This window comes from Carlito syrichta, unplaced genomic scaffold (genome assembly GCF_000164805.1).
Source record: "Carlito syrichta isolate Samal-C Ts95f unplaced genomic scaffold, Tarsius_syrichta-2.0.1 Scaffold314877, whole genome shotgun sequence".
NCBI classification, from domain to species: domain Eukaryota; kingdom Metazoa; phylum Chordata; class Mammalia; order Primates; family Tarsiidae; genus Carlito; species Carlito syrichta.
The window spans coordinates 219,313-231,467 of NW_007258973.1; positions in this window are offsets into that span (position 1 = coordinate 219,313).

Consider the following 12,155-nt stretch of genomic DNA (forward strand, 5'->3'; position numbering starts at 1 on the left):
TGATTCTTCCAATCCACAAGCATGGAATATTTTTCCATTTGTTTTTATTATCTTTGACTTCTTTGAGCATGATTTGTATTTTTTGTTGTAAAGATCTTTCACTTCTCTGGTTAGGCAGATGCCAAGGTATTTCATTTTTATTGTGGCTATTGTGAATGTGATTGTGCTTTTTATTGGGTTCTCTGCGTGTGTGTTGTTGATGTATAAAAATGTGACTATCTTTTACATGTTTATTTTGTATGTTGATACTCTGCCAAAGTCCTTTATCAGTGCAAGGAAGTTTCTGATGGATTTTATTGGATTTTTGAGGTATAGAATCATATTGTTAGCAAAGAGGGATAACTTAACTTCTTTTCCTATTTGGATGCCACTGATTTCCTTCTCTTGTCTGATGGCTCTCACTAGGACTTCCACCACTATGTTGAACAGGAGGGGTGAGGGTGGACAGCCTTATCTTTTCAGGTTATCAGAGGAAATGCTTTCAATTTCTGTCCATTTAGTAATAAGCTGTCTGTGGTGTTTTTTTTTGTTTGTTTGTTTGTTTTTTTTAAATCATAGATGGCTCTTACAACTTCAAAATATATTCCTTGCTTGCCTAAGTGTTCAAGGGTTTTGGTCATGTAGGGATGCTGAATTTTATCAAACACTTTTTATGCATCTAATGACATAATCATGTGGTTCTTGTTTTTACAATTGTTGATTATTTAATTACATGTATGGTCTTGCAGATGTTGAACCAGTCCTGCATTCCAGGGATGAATTCTACTTGGTCATGGTAGATGATTTGTTGAGATGTGTTGTTGGATCTGATTTGCTAGAATCTTGTTGAGAATTTCTGCATCTAAATTTATCAGGGTTAGTGTCCTGCAGTTCTCTTTATTTGATGGATCTTTACTTGTCTGGGGTATCAGTGTGATGTTAGCTTCATAAAATGATTTGAGGAGAGTTCCATCTTTCTCAATTGCCAGAATACTTTCAATAGGATTGACATCAGATCCTTCTTGTATGTTTTATAGAATCTGCTGGAAATCTATCTTGTTCAGGACTTTTTTTTTTTTTTTTGTAGGTAGTTTTCTTATGATAGAGTTTCTGGGTTGTTATTAGTCTATTTAGGATCTCCATTTCTTCCTCTTTCAATCTTAGGAGATTGTGTGATTTTAGAAGTCCTCCATTTCATTTAGGTGATTGAGTTTGTTTACATTCAGTTGTGCATAGTTGTCTCTGATAATCTTTTGTATTTCTTCAGGGTCAGTTGTCGTTTGATTTTTGCATTTCTGATTGTGTTTATTTAGGATTTTTCTCTCTTTTTCTTTGTCATTCTGGCTAGAGGACCATCAATCTTGTTATCCTTTCAAAGAAGCAGCCTTTATTTTGTTGATTTTTTTCTATGGTATTTTTGTTTTCTATGTCCTGTATTTGAGATTTTACTTTGGTGATCTGGATTTTTCTGCTGAAGTTAGGGTTTTGGTGGCCTTGCCTTTCCAGTTCCCTTAGTTTATTTGTTAGGCTGTCAAATTTTTCTCTTTCTATTTTCTTGATATGTGTTTGTAGAGATATAAATTTCCCTCTTAGTACTGTTTTCATGGTATCCCAGAGGTTTTGGTAAGATATTTTTTTCATTTTCATTTGTTTTTAGGAGTATTTTAACTTATGGTTTAATTTTTGTGCTGACCCAGGAGTTGTTCAGCATAATGCTATCTAGGGTCCATGTTTTTGTGGTTTTGGTGGGCATTTTGTTTGTGGTGATATTTATATTTTTTCACTGTGGTCTGAGAAAGTGCATGGCAGTATTTCAATCTTGTGAAATTTGTTTATGCTTGATTTATGACCAAAGCTGTGATTGATCTTGAAATACATTCCATGTGGTGATGAATAGAATGTATGTATATTCTGTGGTTGTTGGGTGGAATGTTCTCTAGGCATCAACAAAGTTCATTTGGTCAAGCGTCAATTTGAGGTTCCCGATCTCTTCGTTGATTTTTTTGCCTCAATGATCTATCTAGAGTTGTTAGTAGGGTATTTAAGTCCCCAGTTATGATTGTATTAGAGTCAATATCTTTCTTTAATTTGCTTAGTAGCTGCTTTATAAAAGCTGATGTTCCTGTGTTATGTGCATATATGTTTAGAAGGAATATTTATTTATTTTTTTATCAATATTTTTTATTTTGATATTGTGGGGTACAGTTAAGGATTAGGTATACAAAAATGCTTCATTCAGGCCCCCTTGTTGATAACAGGTGTCTCCCTGTCCCCAGGCAGATGTTTACTACCATTGGTCCCATCCTCTCCCCCCATAGTTTCCCACCACTGTCAGTCATTTTCTTATGGTAGTGTGTTGGATGATCAAGGTCCACTATATGCGTGAGAACATCTGATACTCAGACCTTTGTTTCTGTGAGAGGTCACTCAGTATTACACACTCTAGCTCCATCCAGGTTGCTGTGAAATTCATGATTTTGTTCTTTTTTATGGCTGCATAGTATTCCATCATATATATGTATCACATTTTTAAAATCCAGTCCTCTTTTGATGGGCAGCGTGGTTGGTTCCAGGTTCTTGCTATTGTGGACAATGCTGCAATAAACATTAGTGTGAGGGTATCATTTTTATAGAGTGATTTGAGTCCTTCAGGGTATATTCCCAGAAGGGGGATTGCAGGGTCATATGGGAGGTTGATGTTTAGAGCTTTTAGGTATCACCACTGCTTTCCACAGAGGTTGCACTAGTTTACACTCCCACCAACAGTGTAGGAGAGTGTTCCCTTTTCACCACACCCTCTCCAACAACTATTATTTTCTGAGTTATTGATAATTGCCATTCTGACTGCAGTTAGGTGGTATCTCAGTGTGGTTTTGATTTGCATCTCCCTGCTGATTAGTGAGGTTGAGCATTTCTTCATGTGTCTGTTGGCTGCTCGGATGTCTTCCTTTGTGAAGTGTCTGTTCATATCTTTTGCCCATTTTATAATGGGGTTGTTTGTTTTTTTCTTTTCAGCACATTTGAGTTCCTTGTAGATACAAGATGTTAAGCCTTTGTCAGATCTGGAATGGGCAAATACCTTTTCCCAGTCTGTAGGCTGTCTCCCTGCTCTCTTGATGGTTTCTTTGGCTTTACAGAAGCTTGTCAGTTTAATAAGGTCCCACTTGTCTATCTTATACCCTATGGCCTGTGAGTTTCGAGTTTGTTCAGGAATTGGATGTCAGTTCTAATTTCCATGAGGGTGTGTCCTTCATTTCCTAAGGTTCTTATGGTTTGAGGTTTTACATTTAGGTCTCTAATTCATTTGGAGTTAACCTTTGTGCATGGGGATAGATAGGGGTCCTGTTTCAATCTTCTGCATGTGGTCAGCCAGTTTTCCCAGCACCATTTACTGAATAGGTTCTCCTCTCCCCAGTGGTAGGCGGTGGAGGCTCTGCGAAGATGAGTTGGTTGAGAAATTGAGGTTTTGCTTCTGGAATCTCAATTCTATTCCATTGATCTATATGCCTGTTCCTATACCAATACCAAGCTGTTTTGATGATTGTAGCTTTATAGTAAAGTTTAAATTCTAGCAATGTGATACCACCTGCTTTGTTGTTGTTGTTTTGTTTTTTTTTGCTGAGCTTTGTTCTGGCCATTCTTGGTTGTTTGTGTTTCCATATGAATTCCTGTGTTGTTTTTTCTAGGTCTGAGAAGAATGTTGCTGGTAATTTGTTATTTATTTCATTGAATCTGTAGGTAAGATGGACATCTTCATAATGCTGATTCTTCCAAGCCATGAGCATGGGATATTTTTCCACTTGTTTGTGTCATCTTTGATTTCTTTGAGCAGAGTTTTGTAGTTTTCATTGTAAAGGTCTTTTACGTCTCTGGTTAGGAAGACACCAAGGTATTTCATTTTTTTTGTGGCTATTGTGAATGGAAATGTGCTTCTTATTTGGGTTTCTGTTTGTTTATTATTGGTATAAAGAAATGCGATTGTCTTTTGCACATTTATTTTATATCCTGAGACTTAGCCGACGGCCTTTATCAGTGTAAGGAGGTTTTTGACAGATTCTCTTGGGTTTTCAAGGTACACGATCATGTCATCTGCAAAGAGAGATAGTTTGACTTCCTCTTTTCCTATTTGGATACACTTGACTACCTTGTCTTCTCTGATTGCTCTAGCCAGGACTTCCAGTACTATATTGAACAGGAGGGGTGAGAGTGGGCATCCTTGTCTTGTTCCAGTTTTCAGGGGAAATGGTTCCAATTTTTGTTTATTTAGGAGTATGCTGGCTGTGGGTTTCTTGTAGATAGCTTTTACTACTTTGAGGTATGTTCCTTGTATTCCTAGATGTTCGAGGGTTTTTATCAAGAAGCAGTGCTGGATTTCATCAAAAGCTTTTTCTGCATCTAATGATATAATCGTGTGGTTTTTGTTTTGACATCTGTTGATGTATTTAATTACATTTATTGTTTTACAAATGTCGAACCAGCCCTGCATCCCAGGGATGAAGCCTACTTGGTCATAATGAATGATTTTTGAGATATTTTGTTGAATCCGGTTTGCTAGGATCTTGTTGAGAATTTTAGCATCAATGTTCATCAAAGATATTGGCCTGTAGTTCTCTTTTTTTGTTGGATCTTTACCTGGCTTGGGTATCAATGTGATGTTAGCTTCATGAAATGATTTGGGAGGGTTCCATCCTTCTCAGTCACCTGAAATAACTTCATTAGGATTGGAATCAGTTCCTACTTAAATGTCTTGTAGAATTCTGCTGGAAAGTCATCTAGTCCAGGGCTTTTTTGTTTTTTTTGTAGGTTGTTTTCTTATTACATAGTCAATTTCCTTGATTATTATTGGTCTATTTAGAGTCTCAATTTCTTCTTGTTTCAACCTGGTAGGTTGTGTGATGACAGAAAATCCTTAATTTCCTTGAGATTTTCAAGTTTGTTTCCATACAAGTGTATATAGTAGTCTCTGATGATCTTTTGTATTTCTTCAGGGTCAGATGTGACTTCATCTTTTGTGTTTTTGATTGTGCTTATTTGGGTTTTTTCTTTCTTTTTCTTGGTCATTCTAGCTAGGGGACCATCGATCTTGTTTATCCTTTCGAAGAACCAGCTTTTTGTTTCATTGATTTTTTATATTGTCTTTTTGTCTTCTATGTTCTGGATTTGGGCTTTTATTTTGGTGATCTGGATTCTTCTGCTGAAATTAGGGTTTTTGTGGTCTTGCTTTTCCAGCTTCCTTAGGTGACTTGTTAGGCTATTAATTTGTGCTCCTTCCATTTTCTTTATGTGTGTTTGTAAGGATATAAATTCCCCTCTTACTACAGTTTTTAAGGCGTCCCAGAGATTTTTGTAAGATGTTTCTTCATTCTCATTTTTTTCTAGGTATCTTTTGTCTCTGTTTTGGTTTCATCATTTACCCAGGAGTTGTTTAGCATCATGCTGTTTAGTGACCATGTCTTTGTGGGTTTTGGGGGGACCTTGTTGGTGTTAATGTTTATTTTTATTCCACTGTGATCCGAGAAGGTGCATGGTAGAATTTCAGTCTTTTCAAATTTGCTTATGTATGACTTATGGCCAATTATGTGGTCGATCTTGGAATATGTTCCATGTGCTGATGAGTAGAATGTGTATTCTCTGGTCTTTGCATGGAGTGTTCTGTAGGTATCAATTAAGTTCATTTGGTCCAGAGTCACACTGAGATTCCGGATCTCATTGCTGTTTTTTTGTCCTGATGATCTGTCTAGGGTTGTGAGTGGGGTATTAAAGTCCCCAGTTATAGTGGTGTTAGATTCAATATTTTTCTTTAGTTTTCCTAGGAGTTGCTTTATAAAAGTTGGTGTACCTATGTTAGGTGCATATATGTTTAGATATTTCTTGTTGATGGAGTGAACCTTTTATCATTATGTAGTGGCCCTCTGTATCTTTTTAAATTTTTGATAGCTTAAATGATATTTTGTCTGAAATTAGGATCGCGACTCCTCCTTTCTTTTGTGTTCCGTTCTCTTGGAAATTTGATTCCCATCCTCTTACTTTGAGTCTGTGCACGTACTTTCTAGTGAGATGGGTTTCTTGAAGACAGTATATTGTTGCCTGGTGATATTCTATCCATTTTGTCATTCTATGTCTTTTCAGTGGTGCATTTAGTCCATTCACATTCAGGCTAATTATTGAAATGTGAGAGTTCATCCCTATCGTAGAGCTTTTATAGAGTTGTTCTTCCACTTGTTTTATTGTCTTTCTTTTGTTTTGGGGGTTGGTTCATGTGTATTTTATTCTTTTTCCTGTTCTCTTCTGAGGAACGTTGTTCTTTTTTTCCCCTTTTCTTCTGTGTTTAGTACTTTCTTAAGTGTTTCATGTAAAGGTGGTTTGGTGGCAGCGTAAGTTCTTAGGGATTGGATATCTGGGAAAAATTTTAATTCTCCCTCACTGATGAAGCTTAATCTGGCAGGGTAGGTTATTCTTGGTTGAAATTGTTTATCTTTTAGGAGTTTGAATATAGGGATCCAAGCTCTCCTAGCTGCAGGGTTTCTGTAGATAAATCTGCTGCTATTCTAATTGGTTTTCCCTGGTAGGTGATCTGGCCTTTGTCTGTTGCTGCCTTTAGGATTTTTTCTTTTAGCCTACTTGTTTAGGTGAATTTATTATGTGTCTAAGAGTTGGTTTTCTCATTTGTTGTCTTGCAGGGGTTCTCTGAATCTTATTTGTTTGAGTTTTTGCATCATTGATTAGATAAGGGAATTTTTCTTGAATGATCTCATGGAAGGTTTGTTCCAATGTGTTCTCTGTCTCTCTTTCTCCCTCAGGAAGTCCCATTACTCTTAGGGTCTGTATCTTGAAGTAATTGCTCATTTCTTGAAGGTTTTTTTCTGTCTTTTTGAGCTTGTTTTCTGTGTTTTTGAGAGTTTGGTTTAGTTCTATATTTTGGTCCTCAAACTCTGAGATTCTTCTGCTTGGGAAATTCTGCTTTCCATGCTTATCAGTTTGTTATTTATTTCAATCACAGTATTCTTTATTACTGTTATCTCAGATATCAGCTCCTTTCTAGTTTCTTCTTGAGTTTCCTCAATTCTTTTTAATCTTTCCATTAATGTCTTAATATCTAAGTTTGTAGTTTGAGACCAGTCATTCTGGGGGCTCTTCATTGTTTGCATTCCAAAGTCAGTTTTCTCAGTGTCTGCCCTCCAGGAGTCTGGGAGAGACCCATATTCTTCTTTTGACTTTTCTTCATTTGTGTAGATTTTTCTCTCGTCCCTTAGTGGATAAAGTCCCTTGAGCTTTAATCTCCAGCCTCTCCCCTCTGTTTTTGTTGCAGGAAGCTCACCTGCTGCCTGGGAGATCTGTGACACTAGTCTCTATTCAGTTTAGGGGAGGGGCTTTGTCTCCTGCTTAATGTCGTCAGCATGGGAACCGAGGTGGAGGCTCTAATAGGTGGGTGGGGCAATGCAATGTAAATATGCCTTGAAAATAGCAGCAGTGGCAGTTTTACTTTCAGTTTTAGGGATGCTCCTGTGGGTCTCTAGGTGGGACCAGCTGCACAGCTGGGCACTGGATCCAGGGTGCCTCCGGCAGGCTGGAGTGGAGGAGATGGAAGGGCATTCCCTCCTCTGGAGCTGGAAGCCTCTGATCGGCACCTTACACCAGCTTGGGGTTCTGCTCCCTTACACAGGCTTGCAGTTGCATGCTGAGTGCCTCAGCCAGGGTGGGCCCAGGGCTTCAGATCTCCAAAGCTCCAGAGGGCAGGTGGTGGCTCTGGGTCCCTCAAAGGGCACTTCAGCCAGAAATGGGACTGGTATCTCTGGGGGGCGGGTACCCAAAGCCTCCCTGGGTGACCAGCAAGTTGGTGCTGGGTGCTGGTCATGACAATGCAGCCAGGGAGGGAGCTGGTATTCGGGATTCTGGATTCCCCAGCCAGCCGGAATCACATATAGTGCAACAGCTGTGGTCAGGCCGCAATATCTGGCCCTGCTTGGGACCATAGGTCCCCAGGCCTCGTACCAGTGTGGCCGGTGGTAGGCGGGGGGGGCAGTGCAGGAAGAAAAGTAAGGGTCTTTTTGGGAACTCATGTTTGGAGAATCTCATGGATCCATCTGTGCCATCGCCACCTTCAGGTCAGACTAGAAGGAATATTTCGTGTTGATGAACAAAGCTTTTATCACTATGTTGTATCTTTTCATATGTTTCTTTACATTTTTGATAGCTTAAAGTTTGTTTTGTCTGATATTAAGATCATGACTCCTGCCTTTTATGATCCAATCACCTGAAAAATTGTTTTCTATCCACTAACTTTGGGTCTGTGGGCATCCTTTGTGGTGAGATGAATTTCCTGGAGGCAGAAAATTACTGCCTCATTTTTTAAAAAATCAAGTTTGCCATTATATGTTTTTCAGTGGTTCATTTAGTGCATTCACATTCAGATTTATCATTGAAATGTGACATTTTTTTTCTGACATAGTGCTCTTACAAGGCTGTTTTGTTTTCATTTAGCTTTTGTGCTCGTATATGCATGTGTTTTTAGTTTGGGGGTGTGGTGTGTATTCTGCTGCTTCTGTGGGTTTTTTGTTTGTTTGTTTGTTTGTTTGATCTTGTGAAGTATTTGGTCTTTCTTTTGTTTCTTTTTTCTTCTCTGCACAGCACCTTTTTAAGTATCTCCTGTAGAGCTGGTCTTGAAGCAGCATATTTTTTTAGGGATTGGATGTCTGGGAAGGTGTTTATTCTCTGTCACTGATAAAGTTTAGCTTGCCTGGGTAGGAAACTCTTGGTTGAAATTGTTTATCTTTGAGAACACTAATGATTAGGGACCAATTCCTTCTTGTCCGTAGTGTTTCTGCAGATAAATCTGCAGCAATTCTGATTAGTCTCCCCTGGTGGGTAGTCTGACCTTTTTCCTTTGCTGTCTTTAGGATTTTTTCTTTTATACCTACTTTGTGTAGGCAAATTACTATGTGTCTAGGGCTTGGTCTTCTCATAAGATGTCTTACAGGAGTGCTCTGGATCTCTTGTGTTTGTATAATCATCTCTCTTGTCAAATGAGGGAAGTTTTCTTGAATGACCTAATGGAATGCTTATTCCAAGGTGTTCTCCAGTTCTCTTTCTATATCAGGTATTCCAATCAGATGTAGGTTTGGTTTCTTGATAAAATCACACATCTCTTGAAGAGTTTCCTTTTCTATATTTTTAATAGATTGGGTTAATTCCATATTTTGATCTTACAGCTCAGAGATTCTTTCTACTACTTACTCAATTCTGCTTCCCATGCTTGTCAGTTTGTCATTTGTTTCTTGGAGAGAGTTCTTTTTTCCTGATATTTCTATGTATGCTTTCTTGAGTCTTCCTTGCTCAGTTACAATTTCATTTAGTTTTAGCCCTTGAATTTCTTGATTTTTATTTATTCTATCCATTAATTCTCTGGTCTCCATGCATATCTTCTGGGTACTGTTGCCTGGGAGATAAGCATTTTTGTGCCCCAGCAGCTCTTCTTTCTAGCATTGACTCTTCGATGGAACTCTGATGGTTACCAGCATTTTTTTATTGGCTTTCCTTCATTTGCAGCAGTTCTCTTATCTTTCTCTTTAATTCCATTGCTCAGTGGAAGATGGTGCAGTAGTCATTTCTGATATTTGCTCTAACTTTTGTCCTTCTTTGAGCTGGGGCTCCAGGTGTTCAAGTATGAAGTGGGGCTGGTTATGTGGTGTTGTGCTGTATCTTTATAATTTTGAGCACTTACTCGAAATTGGGGGAGAGAGGCTACAAGGATTCTAAACCTATTGGCAGGTCATAATATCTGTTATCTGGTGAATGGGCCAGCTGGGATATGCCCTCCATCTCTGCACAATATGACCTTACAGTGAGTATGCTTGCATAGTCCTTAAGTCCAAGGCTAGATATAAAAGAGAAAAGAGAGAATGGAGGAGAAAGAGAGAAAAAAAGCAAAGAAAAATTGAAAAAGAAAAAAAGAAAGAAAAAGTATTAAAAAAACTCAGAAAAACAACAAAGAGAAATAGAAGTAAAGAAAAGAGAAAAACAGCCAACAGACAATGCAACCAAATGAGATAAGCAAACAAACTAATATCCCTTCCCCCAAAAAAGTTGATAAAGATTTCTCAGCTTTAGTATTTCTCTTTGAGGATGCGTGCTCCCTCTTATGATGGACTCTGTGACTGCAGGCATGTAGGGCTGTTACTGCAGTTTCCCTATTCACTGTTGGAATTTAAGATGTTAGAATATTCACCTCCTGCTGCCTGCAATTGGTAGCCTTCACATGCCCGTGTGAAGGAAGTGTGCTGAAATAACTTGACATAACATCTCTTGGGATCTCACCCTCCTCTGTCCTCTTCCAGCTTTGTCATAGCTCCCAGGGTATCCAGTTCATGGCAAGGTAATGAAATCTCTCTGCTCTGCCCTTTTGATCTCTTTCTGCTCTGCCCTTTTGATCTCTTTCACTTGTTGCTAAGGGTGGGGGGACGTCAGTTAGGCATTTGTAAGCCTCCTTCTAGGGTAGTTCTGCTGTCTGTGTCTACCATCCAGCAGCTGGTTCAGGGTGGAGAGTGGATCTTCTGGGGTTTGCATACCCTGTTACCCACCAGGGTTGGTGCACTGGGGGTAATGTTCTCTGATGCCACAAAGAGCAGGCCCAGTGCAATACAGAGATAGCACCTGGTCTCAAGATGTAGTTCTGCTGTTCCACTTCTCTGCCCAGGTGTTAGAGAATCTGGTCAGATTCTCTGCCAGTTGCTGTACCTGTCACCAAAGGGGTCGACAGCTCCCTCTCTAGCAGTTACCACAGTCTCTGGATCTTGGTACCTGCTGGCAAGGCTATGGAGTCCAGTTCAGGCTCAGATTGGCTACTCTCTGCTGCTTCCTAGGGACACTTCCTCAAGCTCCTTTGCTACACTCCCTCTGCAGCCTTTGCTGCCAGTGTTCAGCCCAGTGCTGTGGTGTTGGAGTCAACAATCACTCCAGACATTCTTCCTGGGAAAAGCTCTGCTGAATTTAGAGAATGATGCTCAGCTTTTTGGATCTGGGAAGCACTAGGGTCCAAGCAAAGCAGCCGTAGCACCAGCAGCTTCACCAGAAGAGCCCTGACCACTTTCTTTTGAGTCCCCATTTAGTCAGCCTCTCACACTCCTACTTACACACAGAAACACATGCAGACATTTCCATACAATCACTCACACACAGGGACTCACACAGCTCACATAGTCTGACTGGCTATGCAGTCATCTTTCCGGAAATTCCTTATTTTTTTCATTCTGTATAAAATTATTAGTAAGTTAAAATCAAAATTAATTCAAATCATATCTCTCTCCTGCTTCCATGAGAAGCTTCCTACCTCATGCCCTGTCACTCAATATGCTAGAGCAGATCTTCTTTCTGTTCCTTTTCTATGCCAAGTACTTGATGCATTAGGACCCTGTGGTTATGATTCTTACTGCCTATAAACAAGCTTCACCAAATCTTTGCAAGGGTGCCTTCTTCTATTTAATTAAGGTTTCTGTTTTAAAAATATCTCTTCGGCCAGGCGCCGTGGAGCAGCCTGTAATCCCAGCTTTGGGAGGCCAAGGCGAGAGGACTGCCTGAGCCTGGGGATTCAAAACCAGCCTGGGCAACTTGGTGAGATCTCATCTCTACAGTAAATCACAAAAACCAGCTGGGCATGTGTCTGTAGTTCCAACTACTTGGAAGGACAAGGTGGAAGAATTGCCTGAACCCAGCATGTAGAGGCTGCAGTGGCCATGATTGTGCCACTGCACTCCGGCCTGGGCAACAAGAGTGAGACTCCAGCTCAAAAAAAAAAAAAATCTCTTCAAAAAGGCCTTCATGCTGCCCTACCTAAACAAGCCCCTAGACACTGACATTTCCTCTACCTATATATATTTTTTATAGCACTCATCACTACTTGATATTTTCTTTTTGATGTATTTTCTTTTTGATGTATTCTTTTTGTTATATTGTTTCCCCCATGAGAATGTATGCTTAAAGAGATCATGAACTATGTCTGCATTTGTCTCAAATACATTGTCAGAACCTCTAATGTCAACTGAAATATAGTATTTACTCAAAATGTATTACTGAATGAATGATTTAATGAATTAATAAATGAATGAATTTTCAGTGCTGACAGAACTGGTCACTAATAGCTGCTAAATTACCACGACACAAATAGGCTATTTTTTTCTATT